This window comes from Choloepus didactylus, chromosome 1, assembly GCF_015220235.1.
Source record: "Choloepus didactylus isolate mChoDid1 chromosome 1, mChoDid1.pri, whole genome shotgun sequence".
Taxonomy (NCBI): domain Eukaryota; kingdom Metazoa; phylum Chordata; class Mammalia; order Pilosa; family Megalonychidae; genus Choloepus; species Choloepus didactylus.
In genome coordinates, this window is record NC_051307.1 from 223,610,691 (window position 1) to 223,631,733 (window position 21,043).

A 21,043-nucleotide genomic window follows, 5' to 3' on the forward strand; every position below is an offset into this window, starting at 1 on the left:
AGCAACAAAGAGGCATTCGGGAGGAGGCTCTTAGGCACAACCATAGGGAGGCCTAGCCTCTCCTTTGCAGCAACCGTCTTCCCAAGGGTAAAACCTGTGGTAGAGGGCTCAACCCATCAAACCACCAGCCCCTATGTCTGTGGTCATGTTAGCAACCATCGAGGTGGGGCAGGCCAACACCCCTGCATTCTCCACAGGCTCCCCAAGGGGGCACTACATCTTTTTTTTTTTACCGTTTTTTTTTTTTTTTTTTTTTTTTTTTCCTCCAAATATCCTCTTTTAAAACACAAACCTCCTCAGGTGGGTTAAAACCGTTCACTAGTCACAATCTAGGGATTCTGGCTGCTTCTCACAAAATACTCCACTAAAAAGTTCCGTACTTTAAGGGACCCTAAGGAATCCTTATTGAAAGGAGTCACAAACTCTGATGCCTATAGGGGCAAAACTTCAATAAGGGAAGAAGGTTGTCTGCATAAAAGCTTTCAGTCTAGTCTTTACTTACACAAGGAAATAAATTCTCATTTCAGTCTGGTCTTTACTTACACAAGGGAATAAATTCTCATTCTTCTAGAGACCCACAGCCGATTCAGTCTTTTACCTTTCCTCTTTTGACAGACATGGGATGGACATAACTCTGTTCCCAAGAAATTATGCCCAAGCACGATAAAAAACAAGGGCAATTCTCATTTAGTCTCAGCAGTAGGGACTATGGTTTTCTTAGGCTGGTTCCCCGAGAAGCAGACCCTGGACAGCATTCAAGAGTGAGTTTTTCTGGCTGGTGATCCTGAGAAACACCAGGAGGAGAGTGGGAGAGTGCAACAAGGAAGGGATGGCCACCAACAAAGGGTGTGAGATTAAACTGTCATCGTGGTGACTGGAGCTTAATCCCACTGGGAAGGTCCGAGGAAGGGTGTAGAACATACAGTTCCGTCTTCCTACCAGATGGGCGAGGGAGCTGCGGTAGGCTAGACCCCTTTCATCCTTAGGGGTGGGTGTTAATTCCTTAGTACTTCTGACCCACGTCTTCCGTAGTCCGAGAAGGTCCTCAGGCAAGTGAATGCAGTGCTGGCAATGGGAAGCCAAGCTGGTATGCAATGAAGTGGTGAAGGCAGGGACACGGGTTGGCACCAGCAGTTCCAGCAGCATCTGCTGCAGGCATGAGTGGTAGACCCCCACGCTGCCATGACTCAGCACGAGCCAACTGCTGTCCTGCGGGACTGCAGCCAGTGCTGCCAGAGCTTCCGAATTTCTTAAAAGAAACCAGAAACCCAGAATTTAGATTTTTAATTGTTGGTGATTAATTCAATCATTCTTAAAACACTCTGGAGGCAATTTCAAGCATGTCCATAGGCAAAATTTAACCTGTAGGTAACCAGTTTGCGTCCACTAACCTAACCGAACGCCTTGTTTTATGGATGAGAGAACCAAGGCCCCAGAGGCAGGTTCACGACTGCCTGGGATCTGGAACCCAGTTCCCCTCACCTCCCAGGCCAGGCCCTTCTTAGTACACTGCACTGCTTTCCCTAGCAAAACTCTCTCTTTTCACCACACATCCATCCATAACATGCAGGAGCTTTTACTAGAGCAAAGGAAGTTTTCCTTCTTCCCATCAAAGCATTAGAATGCTTTGTCTCACTAGAAATTGGATGAGTTACTCTTCTTAATTTCACAAAAAGTTACACAGGGTTTATTTTGTCCTGGGCATTCTTTTGAGTACTTTACAAATAACAATTCCTTTAATTCCCGAAACAACCCATGAGGTAAGGACTATCATTCCCCCAAATTTAAAGATGGGAAACTGAGTCACAGAGAGGTTATGATACTTGCCCAAATAAGAGTAGTTAGTGGCAGAGCTACAAGGCAAATCTGAGCCCCCTGTCTCCAGAGTCCATGGGTCTAACCACATCTCCTACCGCCTCTCAACCATCCACCTTCAGGCCTACTGGATGCTCAGACTGGCCCTTTCTTCTGTTACAGAGAGGGTCAGCATGCTAGGGTCAATGGACCAAATCCTGTTTTTGTAAATAAAATTTTATTGGAATACAGTCACTCACATTCTTTTACATATTGTCTATGGCTGCTTTGCTCTACAGGGCTGAGTAGCTGCAAGGGGGGCCCACAAAGTCTAATATAGTTAGTACCTGGCCTTTACTGAGAAAGTTTGCCGACATCCACATTATGGAATTGCCAAACAGTCTTCGGATTGCAGATTTCTTGATTATGCAGCTTACTCATAATGCAGAAAATCCTATAATCCCCCCTCAAAGCCTTAGTCTCACAGTAGTGCCTTCACAGGTTTGACTTCTAGAAACTGCAACTGTGTAGAAGATGTCTGGAAACCTAGGAATTAGCAAAAATGCCCCCTAGGATCTCACTTATGGAAAAAGATACTAAAATCTCTCCATAAAATAGGTGCAACACGAATCTTGGGCCCTTATCCAGGTGAAGGATTTTTAAGCAAGGGGATGCATAGAAACACATAAAGAGGTGCAGAGAGGAGAAGCAGAGAAAGTCAAGGCCAGCATGTGTAATGGCTAACAGTGTGCATCTTGCAGTTAGACAGAACCGAGTTCAAATCTCAGCTCCCCCACCTGCTAATAATTTCTCACACCTCAATTTCTCCTATAAAATAGGAGAAATAATAATGCTCATTTCATTGGGGGTTCACAGATTAGCCAGGATTATAATGGACATGAAGTTTTTAGCACAGTGCTTGGGATGTGCTACGTATTCAGATGAGACCTATCATTAGGAATAATGGTAACTAACAAAGAATAAAATTCTGTGATTATTTATACAGAGGCAACCAACCCCACACAATTCAGCTGAAAGAATAACAGGATTATGACAAGGAACAAAAAGTATTGTTTATCATGATGAGACCCAGTCAAGCAAAGATACAACTACATGTATACATTCCATGCAAAAAGTAAAGAAGCATGTGCCATGTTTTCATCAGAGAGTTCAAGAAAAAAATAACATGGATACCCACAGGTAAGCTCTAATTGCCCAGAAAAATCACTTAAGTGAAAGAAATTACTCTTTCCTTGATATGCTGTATAAATGAAATTGTACATGGGGCAGAAAAACGTTTGCATTGTATACTCTAAAAGAAGACAAAGTAACATTCCCCCCTCATGTAATATGATGAAAGTATCTAACGGGCACTTGCTGACATATTGTCATTTCTTTAAAATACTCTTTATCATTTTCACAGATTGTCTCTGAGATATAGAAAGGGCCAAGGACAGAGTTTTCCAGTTTTTCCACGTGTAATAAAACTCCGTGCTAGAAAGAACAATGAGAACGGCTCATGATCTGAACTGTTTAAAGCAGTTGAATCATTGCAAAAACAATTTCTCACTGTTAATTTGCTTGAGTCAAACTTCTGACCTCTTGTAAACTGGACACCCCATTCTTTTAGGTAGTGAAAGTACAGGTGGGCTGGTAATATAAAGGGATTTAAAACAGCACTCTTCTTTTTTTCAAGATACAAATTGAATTAATTTAACACAGTTGGAGCAAATTACCATGCTATGGCCTCAATTTAAGTTTTACAGCCCCAGTGGGATAGGGTTCTGTGTTCCCAGTCTAGGGGCACATGGTTTTCATTAGTTTATCAGGATCCAACATTTCAGCTTGCACATTTAAATGGATGCAGTTGGTTCATTTGTGACGGCCTTAAATACTCTTATCTTTCCTGATTTATCAAAGAAGCCACACTTGCCTACAGTTGTGAGATTTGTTCAAATACCAAAAGGTTATTTGAGATAACAAGTTACACCAGATAGGAGTCTTACTGCATAGCAAATAATTTCACTGAAACTTTCCACTGATATACTACTGTTAAGGAAGTTCTTTAAAGTGCATTTATCTGAGACTTAAAAAAAAAAAAAAAAAGGTAAAGGGAGAACAGAGCAGCTGGTGATGATAAGCTACAGGGTGCATATCTCTGGTTTTTCATAGCATAAAGATTTAGAGCTGGAAAGGACCTGAAGTGTCACCATCCAACCTCCCATTGATAGAGCCAGAGAGCTAAATAACATGCCCCAGGTCAGTTAGCTGCTGAGATGGGGCCAGATCTCAGCCTTCCTCTTTCTCCATCCAGTGCCAACTCGGGTCCCAACTGCACCTCACCCCCTTTCTCCCAGTTCCTCTTTTATCTGGCAGAAGCAAATATGAAACTTGGATGAGGGCAGGCCAGAGCTAGCTCTGTGAGCTTTGTGCCTCTTTCAGCCCCTCATTCAAGTCCCATATGTCCCCTCTGCTCTTCTGCAATGACTGAAGTGATGGGATGGGCTCAGTCAGGTGCAACCAGGGAAGCTTGAAAAAAATCCTCAGGCTGTGAGTCCATTGCCGGATCCCCCACTGACGCTGTCAACTGCTGTTAGCACCAGCTGGAAGATGGATGCTGGTATTTCCAGAAAGACCTTTTGAATCAGGAGAGGCTGTGATGGGCCCCATGCTGTGGCAGAAGCATAATTATTTCCAATAACTGTCTGTCTAGGCTACTTGGTGATTTCCAAAGGAAGGTGCCTCCCCATTGTCTGCAACAAGACAGTCAGTGCTTACTTGGTGGAGGGCAGGGGTGCAGTGAGAGGGAGGGGGGGATGAACTTATTTAAGGCTACAATGCCTAAAACTCCAATTTTTTAATAGTTTATTCAGCAAGGCAGAAACGGATATAAATTTTTAAAAATAACGACTGACTAAAGACAAACTACTTGACAACTTTGGTCTTGGGTCAGGATTGGTTTTAGAGGGGAATATTCTCATTGGAAACAGGGTAGCCCATTAAAATCTCCTGTGAGATATGCTCTCTGGAGAGAAAGTCAAGCTCCTCATGCTGTGGCTGTCGGTGACAACAAAGAGCTGAAAAGAACACAGACTCCCTCTTGAGATTGAGTTCCAGGGCTTTTGCTTACTAGCTGTATGAGTTTTCTCCATCTTTTTTTTTTTTTTCTTTATTAGAGAAGTTGTGGGTTTACAGAAGAATCATGCATAAAATACACAGTTCCTATACACCATCCCACCAACAACAATTTGTATTGGTGTGGAACATTTGTCACAACTGACAACTGCATATTTTTATAACCGTGTTATTGGTTCAAGTCCATGGATTAACTTAGGATTCACTGATGGTGCAGCATCGTTCCATGGTTTTTAAAAAAATTTTTTATTCTGTTAACATACATACAATCTGACATTTCCCCTTTTAGTCATATTTAGATACATATTTCAGTGCATTCACAATGTTGTGCCACCATCACCACCACCACCCATTATCAAAACATTTCCATCATTCCAAATAGGAACCCTGAACATTTTAAGCCTCAACTTCCCTTTCCCTATACACACCCCGTCCCCTGGTCACCTATATTAGATTCTGACTCAATGAGTTCGCTTATTCTAATTGTTTCAAATCAGTGAGATCATACAATATTTGTCCTTTCATGTCTCTTATTTCACTCAACATGATGTCTTCAAGGTTCATCCATGTCGTCACATATATCAGACTTCATTCCTTTTTACAGATGAATAATATTTGATTGTGTGTGTATTCCACATTTTGTTTATCTATTCATTGGTTGATGGACACCTGGGTTACTTCCATCTTTTGGCAATTGTGAATAGTGCCAAAACTGTGGTTTTGAACAAGTCATGAGACCTCTCTGAGCCTCATTTTCCATATCTTCAAAATGTAGGTTATTTTGCGTCACTATACAGACTGAATGAAATTCTGTACATAAAGCACATGCCAAGTACCTGGCACTTATGGGACTCAATAAATAGTGGCTAGGTCATTTTGACTGAAGGCTCCAGACTGATTCTCTGTGTTGATCAGATTGTGGCTAAAATCTCCATTTTGTGCATTATACCAGCAGGCGCGTTGATTCTTCCCTGTTACTTGTAACCTTTCCTCCTGCTCCATGGCGCTCTCTACCTACCACAACAAATCTTTCAGGCCCTTATTAAATCCCACTCTACGGTGAAGGCTGCAGCATTATCCAGCCCAACCACCTCTTCTCCCATCCCAGGGCGACAGCCTGGAACAGACCACCGGACCTCTCATTTGGTGTCCCACGTAGCCTGGATTCATCTCCCATGCTTGTTCACATCTTCTCTCCCCATCTAGATTAAGCTTCCGGGAGACAGGGATTGCCTAACATTCCTTTGTATCCCCCACAGCACTCAGCACATGCCGAAGGGTCTTCTGTGTCCTCTGGGCCCAGGCTATCCAAAGCGTGGGCCACAGACCACCATCACGCGTCTCACCTGGGGGCTTGTTAGAAACTCGGACTCTCAGGCTCCGCCCCAGATATACTGAATCAGAATTTAGATTTTAATTTGATCCCCAAGAGATTTGCATACACAAAGTTATGGAAACACTGCTTCCCAGACTTCCCTCTTTTCACAGTTCTGGTCAGGTTTCTATGCCATCTATACTGTTTTACCTAATATAGACTTTTAATTGACTTTACATTGATGCTCTTTTTTTCCTAAGCAATAATACCCATGAATTTACAGACTTGAGGGTCTAGATTAAAAAAAAAAAAAAAAAAAAAAAATTCTGGTACACATTAAAATCAATAAATAATGATTAAAATAAAACTTCATTTACTGTCTAAATTCATTTACTATCTAATTACTTCATTTACTACCTAAATTCATTTGCTATCTAAAATTAATTCATGGGGACATACACCCCACTTGAATAAACAGAGATCTGGACTTTTTAAAGATGGATTAGAAGACATCTCTCCAACTCCTGATCCAGTGTTCTTGGTCCAACTATCTGCTTCCACCTGGCACTGTGGGGTAAACGCATTGATCCTAAACAGAGATGGTCGTGGGAGGCAGTCAGAGAGGAAGACCTGCTCTCTGGCCCTGTACCATCCCTTAATAACTTGCCAAGTCACATCCCCTCTCTGGGTTGTTTTTGTGAGTTAGCTGATTTCAAGGCTCTCTTCCAAGTCTAACAATACGCCTTAAAAAAAGAAAGCAGAAGCTCTGCAGTCAGAACGACCTAGGTTTGAAATGAAGGTTCCATTACTTGCTGATTTCATTAAATCTCAGTTTTCCTCATCTGTAAAATGGGGTAATAACAATAAATGGACATGATACCCATATTACAGGACTTGTAAGAGGAAAGAAAATGACACATGAAAAATGCTTAACTTAAAGTTTTGCACATAGTAGGAGCTCAACAAATACGATTTTTTCCTTAGCTTCTACGAAGTACAAATAATAATAACTAGCATTATAGGGTACTTAATATGCAGCAGGCACTGTGTGAAACACTTTACAAACACTCTGTCATTTAATCCTCAATAATCCTATGAGGTAGGAACTCATATTATCCTCATCTTATAGATAAGGAAACTGAGGCACAAAAACAGTTTAGTTGCTTGCTCAATGTCACACATTTAGTAAGTGGGGCAATGGCTTGTTTGACTCCAGAGCCACTGCTCATAAGCACAACCTGTGCTGCCTTCTGTAAAATACAAGTTGTGATGGTTAATTTTATGTGTCAACTTGGCTAGGTTATCGTGCCGAGTTGTTTGGTCAAACACTGGCCTGGATGTTGCTGTGGAGGTATACTGTAAATGTGATTAGCATCTACAGTCAGCCAACTTGAAGTAAAGGAGATCACCCTCACTATAGTGGGTGAGTCTCATCCAATGAGTTAGGGGCCTTAAGAGCAACAAACTGGGGGTTCCAGAACATGAACAAACTGCATCAAGACTACACAATCTGGTCCTGAGTTAACAGCCTACCGGCGGCCTTCCCTGCAAATTTCGGACTTGTCAGTCTCTACATCCGTGAATGAGCCAATTCCTTAAAATAAATCTCTTTATATATATACACAGACAAATATATCTTGTTGGTTGTGTTTCTCTGGAGAACCTTCACTAATACACCAGTCAACATGCAGACTGTGCCAAACTCAACAGATACCATGTGATCTTTGCCAAGTGCCAACCTTGCTAAGCTCCAGTTTCCTCAGCTGTAAAATGAGTAGAAGAGTCCAACCTGATGGGGTGGGTGAGTAGCACATGACAGCACCCTCAGATGGGTGGCAGCAGATTGCCAGCACAGGAAAGCACCTGGTCAGGGTGAGCTGCTATCGTTACCATTAGGTCTATTATTTTTTATTGAGCCTTCACATCTGAGCAAGATGCCCCTAGGCATCAGGAGTTCTATCCTTCAGTTATGGAAAGGATTTCTTTATTTAAAAATATGATTTTTAAAGTATAACACACCTACCCAAAAGCACACAGAAAACCATAAAGCTAAATTATTGTCTCAATGTGAACATGTGTGTACATACCATCACCCCAGAAGCTCCTAAACACTTTCCTCCTTCCTCTGCATATGTAACCACTATCCCAGGGTTTCTCAACCTCGGTGTTACTGACATTTTGGGAGGCTGAGGGGCCTGTCCTGTGCATTAGGGGAGCTGAGGGGGGGCAAGTTGACACTGGTTGAGAACCACTGCATTATGCTGACCTGTTCAGTAATCACTGTCTTGCTTTCCTTTATACTTTTACCATGCAAGCATATGTCTTTAATGTTATTTAGTTTTACCTGTTGAAAGGAATTTAATCTATTAAGTAGACTCCTGATCATAGCCTCCTAAAACAGCCTTCATAGGTGGAGTGACCATATAATCACCAAAGAGAGCAGCAGTGGGCACTTGAATGCTGCAGTGAACATTTATGCTTGTTTTTCTCAGCAACCATTCTCCCTTCTTCCTTCAACCGTATTCATCTGGCAGTCCCACCCACTGGTGTCCTCAGTCCACTTGGGCTGGGTGGGACCCACTGCTGGGGCCAAGCCCTCAACCTCTGCAGAAGCCATTTCACAGTGGCTTTCCCCACCAAGCTGACCTAGCCAATCAGAACTGATTTGGAGACTTTTTCTCCAACAACTGGGAAAGAGGAGTTTACTCTTTTTTTGGTTGAACTTGAACTTAGAACTGTGACAACCAGCAACTGCTCTAGTTATCTTGTCACCCAAGAAGGAATCCAAAACTCAGAGAAAAGAAGATCAAAGCAGAGCTAAAGAATGAAAAGAAAGAAATCAGGTCCTAAAGCCAACGTTTGGCCCTGAACAACATGCTCTTGAAGGTAGTCTTACCTAGGTAACTTTTAGTAACATGAATCCATATTATGAGACACATATTTTAATTCCATTTAAATTGGGTGTCACTTATAATCAAAGGAGCAGTGACATATACACCCTGTGGCACTGGCTTGCAAACTTTTTAACAGAGACTCACAGTAAGAATTACATTTTACACTTACTAAGCGTCTAGCCACAGTAGCAGTTACCATTTCTCTCTGACTGCTCAGGACATGTGTTTACCAGAAAAGAATACATTTCAATGATTTAGGAATAAATGAATTACAGCAAAAAAAAAGAAAAAAAGATATCTGCCTTCTAAAACAAAAGAAAATCCATGTCTAAAAGGAGAGAGAGATACATATGAGATACCTCGGTCTTGCTGATGATCAGAGTTACATTATTTATTTATCTATATGCTGAAGACAGTAATTTCCCTGAACCTCAGCAGTCGCTAAAAATAGTGCCTTTATGATAAGACGAAATGTCTGAGGCAGATCCAGAAAGAGAGAGAGGGATCACCTGCAGTGTAAACCTCAAGCCTTCACTTGAGTATACAATATATGTTACATAACTATAAGGAGCTCCCGAAATTCTAGACAATTACTACAGGCTAGATAAGAAAGTTCGGGTATTTTAAACTGTTTTCCATGTACTTGATTTGTATTGTCGGTTAGCCAAAACTTCCTTTTTGTCTGCTCAGAAGCCCTGCAGAGTCTTGATTAAATCTGTGGAATTAAATGGAAAACTAGGCTTCTTAGACTGGCTGAAAATATAGGGCAGTGACAGAAAACATTACTAAGAAAACTTCAGTTGTTTTTACATCCTCGACTGGCTGCGATTTAATTCCTCCCGCACTTTTCCAAATTGTTATGCTCAAGTGCAATGGTCTGAATGTTTGAGAGGCCCATTAACTTATCTGTTACTAAATTGGAAATTTATTAATCTCAAAACAAAGTGAAGCTAAGATAATCACTTGTACACCCAGGAGAAGAGACTTCTAAGAACTTTTCTGTGATAATGAAAATCAAGCCTCACTACAATGGTGTTTTCCATCATCATATTGCTTAAACACATTCCGCCTGCATTGCTGAACATAAGCAAATAAAGTGTTTGATTAATACTTGCAGATGTCACTAAGTAGTGACAAACCTCTCCTATACAAGAAGTCCTTGGAAATGTTCAAATTCTTGAGGCCCTCTTTTAGGAAATCTAGCACTGTTTAAAAAGCTTGCATATGTGATTTACTTTGTGTGTGTGTGTGTGTGTGTGTGTGTGTGTGTGATTTACTTTTTATTACAAAAATGTTCAGGTCTACAAAAGGAAGAAATTGTAGAATCATCAACCCATCACCTCTTTTGTGACAAACAGAGACAAAAATATCTGCCGAGAGCTCACTATGTATCAGCCACTCTTTTAAACATCATCAGAAATATGTGAAGTAGTAGTAGTAGTAGTAGTAGTAGTAGTAGCAGTTGTTGTTATTTCCTTCATCGTCATAACTACCGCCACAGCACACCCCTTTTAGAGGCACTGCATTGGTGAAGAGAATGGCATTTTGAATCAGGTCTTGTGAAAACCCCAAATTATCAGAGTGACTTATGGCAAATTACTTAACCGCCAGCTAGGGCTCAGTTTACTACTTAATGGACTATTTATTATGCCCAAAAAATGACCACCAGGGTGGCTGGCACACAGGAAGCTCTCAGCAAAACCTAACCACCAGTCTCAGCAGCATGTGTACGACAGATGAAAGTGAAGTCTGACGTGGTTAAGTAAGGCGAGGCTGCTTTGCTTCCCCTCCAGACGTTTGATTTGGTAACTCCATAGATCTATTCCCTTTAGGACAGGAAGCAGCATGTCAGGGGTTTCGCTATAATCTTGAACACATCCTCCGAACTGGCTTTTTGAGTTTCTGGGACAAACGCTAGCTAACCCTGAAGGATCAACCAGCTTTGCGGAAAGACTGCTGCTGTCAGCACTCCCGTATTTCTTCCCGAAGGGGCCACCTTTCAGACGCAGCCGTCTGGGTACCAGCAAACAGACCAACCGAGTCAGTTCGTGAAGTTCTGAGGAGTTGGCTCTGGTATGTTTACAAGTCCTAGCAGATCGCAGGAATGTTCAGGATAATTATTACCCCACCCAGGAGCGCCCAGCCCAACCCTCTCACATCTGGAAGGAAACGGCCACACAAAAGACAGAAAGAGTGAGAGCGACCTCCTCCCGGGGCTGCTTTCTCAGGCCTGGAGAAGATTTAACCCCAAGCTTTCACCCCCTTTTGCACACTGCTCAGTAGTATCTTTGAGAGCATGGGACATCCAATGCAAGGAAAGAATTTTGCTAGTCCAAGGTAATGGCACGTCTCAAAAGAGGAGCTAAAGTTCATCGTTTTCCCCCTCCCTGATGAAAGCGAACAGAAAATACTCTAGAATAAATAGGTGGGGAGAGAGAACAACGCACACAGCCTCTCACATAGGAGCGGCTGACACGCCTCTTTAAAAAGGGCAGCCAAACCAAACCCTTGGTATCCTCCGTTAAGCAAGGGATTTTCACCCACTCCTTTCGCTGCCTTTTGAAAGTATCTCTGGGCAGCCGGATCTGGGATTCATCAGCTCTCCTCCCCACCTCCCACGAACGCGCGGCAACCAAAGCACATGGTCCCTTGCGGAGCGTCTGCAAACCCCACCAGCGCCAACGCCCCCAAACCGCCTAACTTCCTGTCTTCTCACACCACCAAGGCGATCAAAACGCCGCGCCAAGTACCTGGGTAACTTCAACAGAGGCTGCAGCTAGCCCCCGGGCGGCTAGGCGAGGTTTCCCGCTCGCGGGAGCACCCGGCACTCGCATCTCCACTGGGGGTCTCCAAACCTGCGCGCTGCGCTCGGGACGCACTGAGTGCGCCAGCTGTGGCCGCATTCCGGGCCGCGCCCCAGCAGCGGTTTCTGGGCACCTGGGCAGCAGTCCACCTACCTGCTCTGTCGTCTCTTCCCTCGGGCGCTCGGGGGCTGTCTACCGCTACTTTATTGTCTCCGCTGCGCACCGCGCGTGACCTGGAGCACCGGCTCTGCGCCGGCCCTGCAACTCCGCTTTCCGCAGCGCCTTCCCGAGCGGCTGCCTTCCTCTTCCTCCTCCTCCTCCTGCTTTCTGCCTAAGCTCCCGCTCAGCACGTGAGCCGCGGAGCTCGACTCTCTGACTCGCTGGGCAGCCAGCGCCCGCCGCATCCCCCGGCCCGGGGTTGCACTCAGCCCTCCGCCGCCGCTCGCCGCGCCTTCTCGCTTTGATCCCGGGCTCTCTTCCTAGCGTCCTTCCGTCCTTCTTGCCTCTTCTCGCGGGCAGCCCGGGCTCTCAGCTCCTCTCTCCCCGGCTGCCCCCACCCGCCGCCTCTCCGGAGGCTGGGGCAGCCGCTGCCAATGAGACTCGGCTGATGCTCTGTTCCGGCCCAGTCATTGTGTCGGGAGGGGAGGAAGGGAGGGGGCGCCCTCGGCCCCCGCCGTGCGCGGCTGTGGGCTGGGCTCTGCTTCCCAGACAGAGAAAAGGCGCTGGTGCGGAGGGGCGTGGAGCCTGGCGCTGCCAGGAGTGGGAGAACGGGGAGGGGCGGGGGGAGAAGGGACACAAACCTGCATCTCTCCATCTCTGCCTTCTACTTCGAAAAGCGCTGGGGGGTGGGGAGGGGGAGAAGCAGAGGACTTGATTTAGCCTCCCAGGTTTCAAGCATCCCAGACCCGGCCGCCCTAGAATAAAGGGAGTGAGGCTCCGGCGGCTATAGAAGGTGCAGAATCTGTCCAAGGACCCGAGTGGCTAAATGACTTGGTCTGAGATGTCCGCAAACCTTGAGAGAGGAAATAAAGGAGTATATTGGAAGGAATGAAGTTATTTCGGGATATTTATTTTTCCCATTGCTTTGCTTTGTTTTGTTTGGAAATGTTTCTCTTTTTTTTTTAATTTGATAAAGTTAAAAAAAAAAAGGGAAAGAGGGAAGGAAGAAAGAAGGGACAGAAAGAGAGAGTAAAGAAAGAAACGGCAAGAGAGAAATCTTATATCAGGTATTTATCTCCCATTTCTCTTCTGTGATTCAGGAGTGGTTTGTTGTGCTGTCTTTAAAAATGAGGAAACTGCGATGGCTCGGAGAGGTTAACTCAAAAGAGCTAATAAGGGAGAAGGCAGGGATTCCGAAATGATTCCGTGCTGAAAACAATATCGCAAATGGGAGAAGGAAGGGAGGGAGTTAGGACCATCTCGAACAGCCTCCAGTGTAGATTTTGTATATTATCTACAAACGACTTGGCTGGTAGAGTCCCTGAAATACACTGAACAGGGCTGAGAGAAAATATTTCTCCAACAGCTTTAAATGTGTGTCCCAATTATGAGACCTCACTTCCCTATTTGCTATGAATTAATTCACAATCATAATGCTTTGTATTTAGGTGAAAGTTGACTTGATTTGTCCTATGTCAATATTTGAAAGCAACCAAAAATTTTGGCACCTTGGTTTTGGCATTTCTTCATATGTTTTGATAGGTCACCAGTCTTAAAAAATAAGCAAACGCTGTGACAGGGTTCTCTCTTGACTTTCCAGGTCCTGGAGTAACTGCTACCAGTATGAAGAAGCAAGTGGAAAGCAAGATCCAGGGTGGCAAAGATTCGAAGTGGAGTAATGTGTAATTATATGTGACTATGTGAGGTTTACTTCAGTCTAAAAAGTACTCCACTTTGTTTGGAAGACTATGGGAATATTTACTAAATTTTTCTTGGGGCAAAGGGACTCTGGCTTAAAAATGGGGACTCCAGGGCTTTTTGGTCTGGGTGTGAAGCCCAGCTCTTCTAATTACTCAACTTCTCTAGGCCTCATTTCCTTCTCTCATAAAATGGGGATAATGGAAATGCCCTCCTTATAGGGTTGTTATAAGGATTGAATTAGTTAATACATGGAAAGCATTTGGAATAGTACCTGGCACATGTAAATGCTTAGTAAATATTAGCTATCATTATTAAAGGGTTGGGAACCTCAATCATCTGATAAACATTTTAAAAATGCTAACAGCAAAAACAACAACAACAACAAAGAACCATGCAAACAAAACGAAAACAACTTTTACCTTTTTTTTTCTTGTGCAGAAATATCAACTCTGGTTCCATACTATAAGTCTCTGGAAAGACTTTTTTTTTAATATTTAAAAGAATTATATTAGAATCCCTGGGAATGGGGTATGGGTATCAGTATTCTTTTAAAAGCTCCATGAGCGAAATTAATATACATAGGATTGAGAACTACTGAAACATCAATGTGCTTAGGAACTACCTGCAGAGTTTGCTAAAATCTGATTCCTGGGCCTCAGACCCAGAGGGTCTAGTTCAGAAGCTTGTGGTCTAGAAATCTGCATTTTTAGCAAGCTTCTCAGGTGTCAATTTGAGAATCACTGCTTTTGCCGTTCCCTCGGTAACCTGGTTGCTCACTCCCACCTCCCTGACCCAGGTTTTTTTCCCCACCCTAAATTGCCAATCTCTTGTGGTGAATCCAGTGCTGTGTGTGTGTTTCTATTTAATTCGGCATGCATTCATTGAGCACTAATTTTATACAAATCACTGCAAATGTGCTCTAAAAGTGAGTAAAATCCTTCATGCCAGCAAGAGGTTTATAGTCTAGAAGAGAATATAAGAACAGGAGCAACTTTAATAAGACTACAGTGTTTTTGAGTGCCCAAGATGTACAAAGCATTGTGACAAATGATTTACCTGTAGCCAAGGTAGAAGGTGACATACGATAGAAGTTCAAAGAGTACATATGGGGGGGGGGGGTAGGATTGGACTCATGAAGGAGGCAGCATTTTCAAGCTGCTTTTCTGAAAGAAATAGTTCCAGTTAGGGGAGAGCATGTGAGAAGCCTGAGCTGAATATGGGCAATGCACTAAATCTCCAGGAATTTGTCAGTTTGAAGTACCATCCAGAGAACTTCTCTGAAGTGACAAACTTGGGAACAGACAATTAACATAAATTAGTGAACTAGGATAGGTGAGCACTAATAGGAAGTGGTAGAGACTGTGGCAAACTGGAGAACATATGCCCTTGCTGAAAGAGGCAGCTGCCATCTTTCCTAGGGGACTGTGGCCGTGTGGAAATGTAAATCTGGAGTGGTCAGAGGTTCTGCCTTTTCAAGAGAAGGTAGAAATATAAAGAGAAGGTAGAAATATAGATTTTGGTCTGAAATCTCCCCATTAAAAAAAAAAATGTTAGTCACCAACTAAAATTTTTTAAAATATTCCATACACAAAATGAAACGTGCAGGCCAAATCCGCTTATGGAGTGCCCATTTACAATCTCTGTTATAGGCTTGGCTGAAGAAACCACACCCAGAGAAAATAGCAAGTCCCATAATTTTTGGATGACTAATAAATACCCAACACTGACTTGGGCACTATGCAGATACGCTTCAACAAACAAAATAAATGAAGTGGGTCTTGCCCTTCAGAAACTCATAGTTGATGAGATGAGACAAATACATATGAATAAAAAGACAGCAATTAGCATTAAGAGGAAACAATTCTAACATGAGATATAGAAATTCCAGGTGGAATATCAAGCCCTCACCAACTGTTCTGTAATTATCAAATGTTGGAGGTTAAGCTGCTTGAGGCAAAATAATGCTAGAAATTTCCTGGACTTCCATTTCAAGTTCTTTATCTCAGTTCTGTGCAGTGTGGGGGGGAAAAAAAAAAGAAGCATATTTTGAATGTATAACACAGGATTCAACTATTGAATGAGTAAGAACATGAATATTTTATTTTCCAAAATAATAGTTTTATTTTCCAAAAGAATAGTTTTATTGACTTTTTAATGCTAACAATAAGTATATTCTCATTGGAGATGTTTTTGACAGTGTAAAAAATATTAAAAATAGAAATTGAAAACTACCCATGAGTTCACCATCCAGAATGAACACTTTTAACATTTCAGTGTATATACTGTGGGATTTTTTTTGCATGTGCATGCAAACAAACATACAAGTTAGGCCATTTATTATACAGATGCCCCATAATTTACTTACTCTCTCTTCTGTTGATATATTGATGTACAACTGGGCTTTCTTTTATGTACAATTTTAAAATCAAAGTTAAAAGGGAGGTCACAACATTCCTTCAGCAATATGATCCTCTTAGCTTCAGCGAGTTGTGTTTTCCAAAGATTTTCGCTGATTACTCTTATTTGTAATAAGAACATATATACCACTTGCATATTTTGTAGCTAAAGGCTTGTGAGTGGGCAAAAGTTCATTGAATTGTAATAAGAATAGCACATGCTGGTGTTCCTTAAGCACTTCATGTATGTGGTCTCGTTTAATTAGTAACCCTTGTTCTTGCCATTCTATTCATGAGGAAACTGAAGCCCAGAGAGGAGAAATGACTTTCCCAGGGTCACACAGCTGGTAAGTCAAGAGAGGTTTTATCCCAGGCCTGCCTGACTCCAAAGACACAGGTCTCAGCCACCATACCAGGAGACCAAGTCTTTCTTGATGCTTTTGTTTTTAACCCAATTACTTGGATAGAGTTCACTGATTTCTGTTTTCCCAACAGGGAGTTCTTAAAAAGTCAAATCACAGTAATATTGGACATACCAAAAACCATACTTGTAGCTACCCTCTTGCTCAAGGTTAATTGTCATGTTTTCTTTCTTAAGCACTCTTTAGATACCTAAGAACTGCTAGTGAGGATAAGCCACCCCTTGATATACTCCAAGTCATTTTGCCCTTTCTTAAAGTGTACCATTGCATCATGCATTTCTATGTAAGCCCTGGACACATTCTGCACCCTGAAGGCACCTAACATGTACTGCAAATAACAAATAGGTGACCCGTTACTTCATGCCTCCATGGGAGGGATTTGTGATAATTGATGCCTCACCTCTCCATTAACCCCAGGGCCTTTTCACATATATATTAAACGGAAATTAAAGCCTCTCCTTTCACTAACCTAACCAAGACTGTTGTGTTTTACACTTATAATATAGCAGAAAAGTATTACATCATTATCTCCAATCTTTGAATGTCAGATGATGTAAATAAACATAAATGAGCACTTTAAGTGTGCTAATATGATGCCCTGAAATTTTAAAAAGAAAAAAAAAATCCTATTTTTATTGAAAAAAAAAATAGGCTATTAGGTTGAATCATAGGAGATTGCCTTTTTGTGAGGTTAAAGGCCAAACATCAGCAATTTCCTGGGTTCAACTTAATATTAAGCCATTTCTGATGATTAGCAGTGAGCATGAATTTGTTTCATTAGGCTTAATGTGGTTGCACTTGCTTCCAGATTATGGAAGTAATATAATCGAACAGGAACCTCACAATAATGCATAACGGTCTTTCGAGGGCACATCACTGAGCCCTTTTTATACGTGAAAATGCTTTTTGATAATGTTCTTTTGGCACTTCAATGGCTAAAACGCCTTGGAGGGAGGCCAGCGCTGCACTCCAGTCCCTTAGTGAATAGCGTGAACTCTGACGTCCAGTGGAATCTTAAATCAGAGTCTTCAGATAGTATCTTTTCTCCTTCCAAAGAGTGAGGACACTCCATGGGAAAGAAATGAAACAACTGTTCTTCAGCTATTTTGTAGCCATATTACCTAATCATGAAGATCTTAATCTGGTTAAACTAGATAATTTGGTAATGATATTGGAGAGGGCACCTATTCACTGGAGAGGTTGCAAACTGGCATGTGTTTTGGCCTGTGTGGTGTTTTCTAAGTTGCTAGTGGTTAAAACTTGGAAATTGTAACAGAAACATCTGTGAGTGTGCCTGAATGTATTTGGAGGGAATATTCAAAATCCAGGCTACACAGTTTGTTGTTATTCCATTATTTCTAAAAGGAGATTTAAAAATATTATTCAGACATGCTAATTTTCTGTAAACATGCCACCTTTTAATGATTAGACCTCCTGTTCTTACTTCCTGGGGTATTTCATCAAAAATTCATGATTTCCTTAAAAAGTGAATAAAACAGGAGAACAAAAAGCCATTAGCTCAGCATAGTACTTTTTCCCACTCCAGAGATGAGTAGAAGGGTTTTTTCAATATTTTCGTGGTCATCTTTCATTTTCTCTATGTCTGTTCCAGTTTGGGTACCCTGTTGACTTGCTCCAACACCTTTTTCTCTTAGCATCAAGAAATGATAAAACTCAAAGGAGTTTAAAGAACTTCTGGTCCAAAGTTACAAATTCAAATGCTTAGAGGAGTCAGGGAGGAACAAGTGAGCACGGTGAATCAGGTATGCACAATAGGGAATGGTGAAGACTGTGGCAAAATTGGAGAGCATGTGCTCTATAGGGGCCCCCACTACTCAGCAAGAACTCACTGTTGAGGGAATAGCATCAGACTTGCTTTTCAGAGAAGCCAGAAATCTGGATTTTTAGTAAAATCTCTCGATTGTTAAATGTTGGCAACTAATTTGAAACAGTTGTAAACACTGAACAAAACAAAAACATACCTGCAGGCCTGAAATGAACATACATGCTGGGCCCTCAGTTTGTGTCTGCTGATCCACTCATCTCCTTAATTTTGCTGATTAGGACACTGAAACTCAGACAAGGAAGATGATTTGCCCTCAAACCCACAGCTATTTAATAGTAGAACAAGAAGTGGATCCTTGGCTGCTTGGCTTCTAGCCTAGTGCTTTTCCAATACAAACATCTGCTCATCTGTTTTCTTGCTAAGATTTAAATGATGTTCCTAATTATATGATTTCAAATGCTGTACTTTGTTAAAAACTAATAATAATGATGATGTTCATTGGCTTAGGAGCCCATAATTTACAATAAATGGCTTTTCAGTTATATGATCACTTAACCTAAATTGGTTCCACCATTTATAAGGCCGGTGTAATTCTGCTTCCATTCATTTACTAGGAAAACTTCCTCCCTCCCTACTTCCTATCCTTCCCCTCTCTTCAACTGATTACTGGATCTGGCCAAACTTAGAGAAACAGTAAAATATGTAAGGGGAACCACGCTGATTGCTCTAGCATGTATAAGAACTAGGTGGGCAGAAAAAGAAAAATACAATTGTGAATCAGCAACTGTAAAAACTAAGCCATGCATACAAAGTGTTTCAGGGCAGTCTGCTTGTTTTGCCAAAGCAAATAAAATCCCCACTAAACTTGTAAGGACCTCAGTACACTTTGGAGAAGGAGTGGAGATCATTTTTCTAAGAGTTTGAGTAACTGAAAAATCTCTACTATATATTGAGATTGTTATATTTTTCCTTTTCAGAAATATTTTTTGGAAAACACAGAATAGGACTGAACATGCATATAGCTATGATTGGATTGGAAATTTTAGCTTATTTGTCCATAGTCCCTTTACTGAAAAATCATGCAGAAAATACAGAGTTCCCGTTTAGTCCCCTGACCCCCCATTATTAACACTTTGCATTAGGGTGGTACATTTGTTCCAACTGATGAAAGAATATTACTATAATTGTACTGTTAACTATAGCCCATGATTTATGTTAGGGTTCACTGTTTGTGTTATACAGTCCTGTGTTTTCTTCTTAAATTTTTATTCTGGTAACATATATACAACCTAAAATTTCCCCTTTTACCCACATTCAAATAAATAATTGAGTACTGTTAATTATGTTCACAGTGTTGTGCTACAATCACCACTATCCATTACCAAAACTCTTCCATCACCCCAAATAGAAATTCATACAATTGGATAGGGAAGGGGAGTGAGTCCTTTGCTTTTAATCAGAAGAAATAAAACTTTACAGAAAAGTTGAAGTTCCTTTTGTCTTGTACTCACAACTTTATTCTTATCTCCAACTCCCTGAAGCAACCACTTTCATAAATTTTGTGAGTCCTTCCAAACTACTTTTGATCCATTTATATAAATATATGTATCCATAACTGTTATGTATTATTGTTTTATCTGTGTTTTAAAATTTGCATAAATGATAGCATTTCCCCACTTAAGGTGTCATAGCTTGTACATTTAATTTAATGTCAGGTTTTTAAAAGAAACCTATTCAAGTTGATGGATCTGGATCTAGCTCATTTCTTTTAACCACTGTATAATATTTGTCCATTTCAGGAGATGACTGTCTAGGCCATTTCCACTATCTGAATCATCCTCTTTCAAATTATCTCAAGCAGGAGCCAATTTTCCTGAAAAGAATGACAACCAGTGATTAACCATTGGTTTACTGTGCTATCCAAAAGATGAAGAGGAATGAAAAATATTCTACGTTTTCTTTTCGATCCCAGACTCCTGGCCCCTCTACTACATTGGAGAGTCTGTTGGCCCTAGGGGATGGAAAATTCGTTAAGAATGACATTTCTCTGGAGAGAAGGTCCATAGCTTTTGTGAGATTCTTGAAGCTACCTGTGCCCCTAGAAGGATGAAGAACCACTATGTAAATGTCTCCTACTCACCAGGGGAATTAACACTGGACTTCTGCAGTTCTTCTTCTGCCACTTACCACCCATTTTTTGGAGAAATTTGACATCTTTTATTGTGCCTCACAATTAAAGTAAATTAAATTTAGTTATTGAGAACGCATGCAAAGCCAATAGCCTGAACCAGTTGCCAATAGCAATGGAAAAGTCAGGAAAAGCGCTGACCTTTGCTGAGCTGAAAGTCTGGTGAGAGAGATAGTGCCAAAATCCAGTGCAGGGTTTCTAAATGCACCACTACAGTTATTGACATTTTGGGCCAGATAATTCTTTGTGGTTGGGGGCCATCCTGTGCATTGCAGAATGTCTACCAGCCTTTCTGGCCTCTACTCACTGGATTCCACTAGCACCTCCTCCAAATCCCACCCCCAGATGTGACAACCTAAAATGTCTTGAGGCATTGCCAGCCATCTCCTGGGGAGCACAATCCCCAGGGTGAGAACCACTGGTTTAAAGCAATGAGTACCAAAGAGAAG

General features: G+C 41.8%; 1 protein-coding gene across 1 annotated transcript in view; it reads right to left on the reverse strand.

The window, feature by feature from the left end:
• Positions 1-12,370, reverse strand: part of FRMD4B (FERM domain containing 4B) — a 338,099-nt gene extending 325,729 nt beyond the window's left edge. The window contains exon 1 of the mRNA XM_037800162.1: positions 12,096-12,370. The gene's annotated coding sequence lies outside the window, so the exon portion shown is untranslated. The remainder of the gene's footprint in view (positions 1-12,095) is intronic.
• Positions 12,371-21,043: the final 8,673 nt, after the last annotated feature.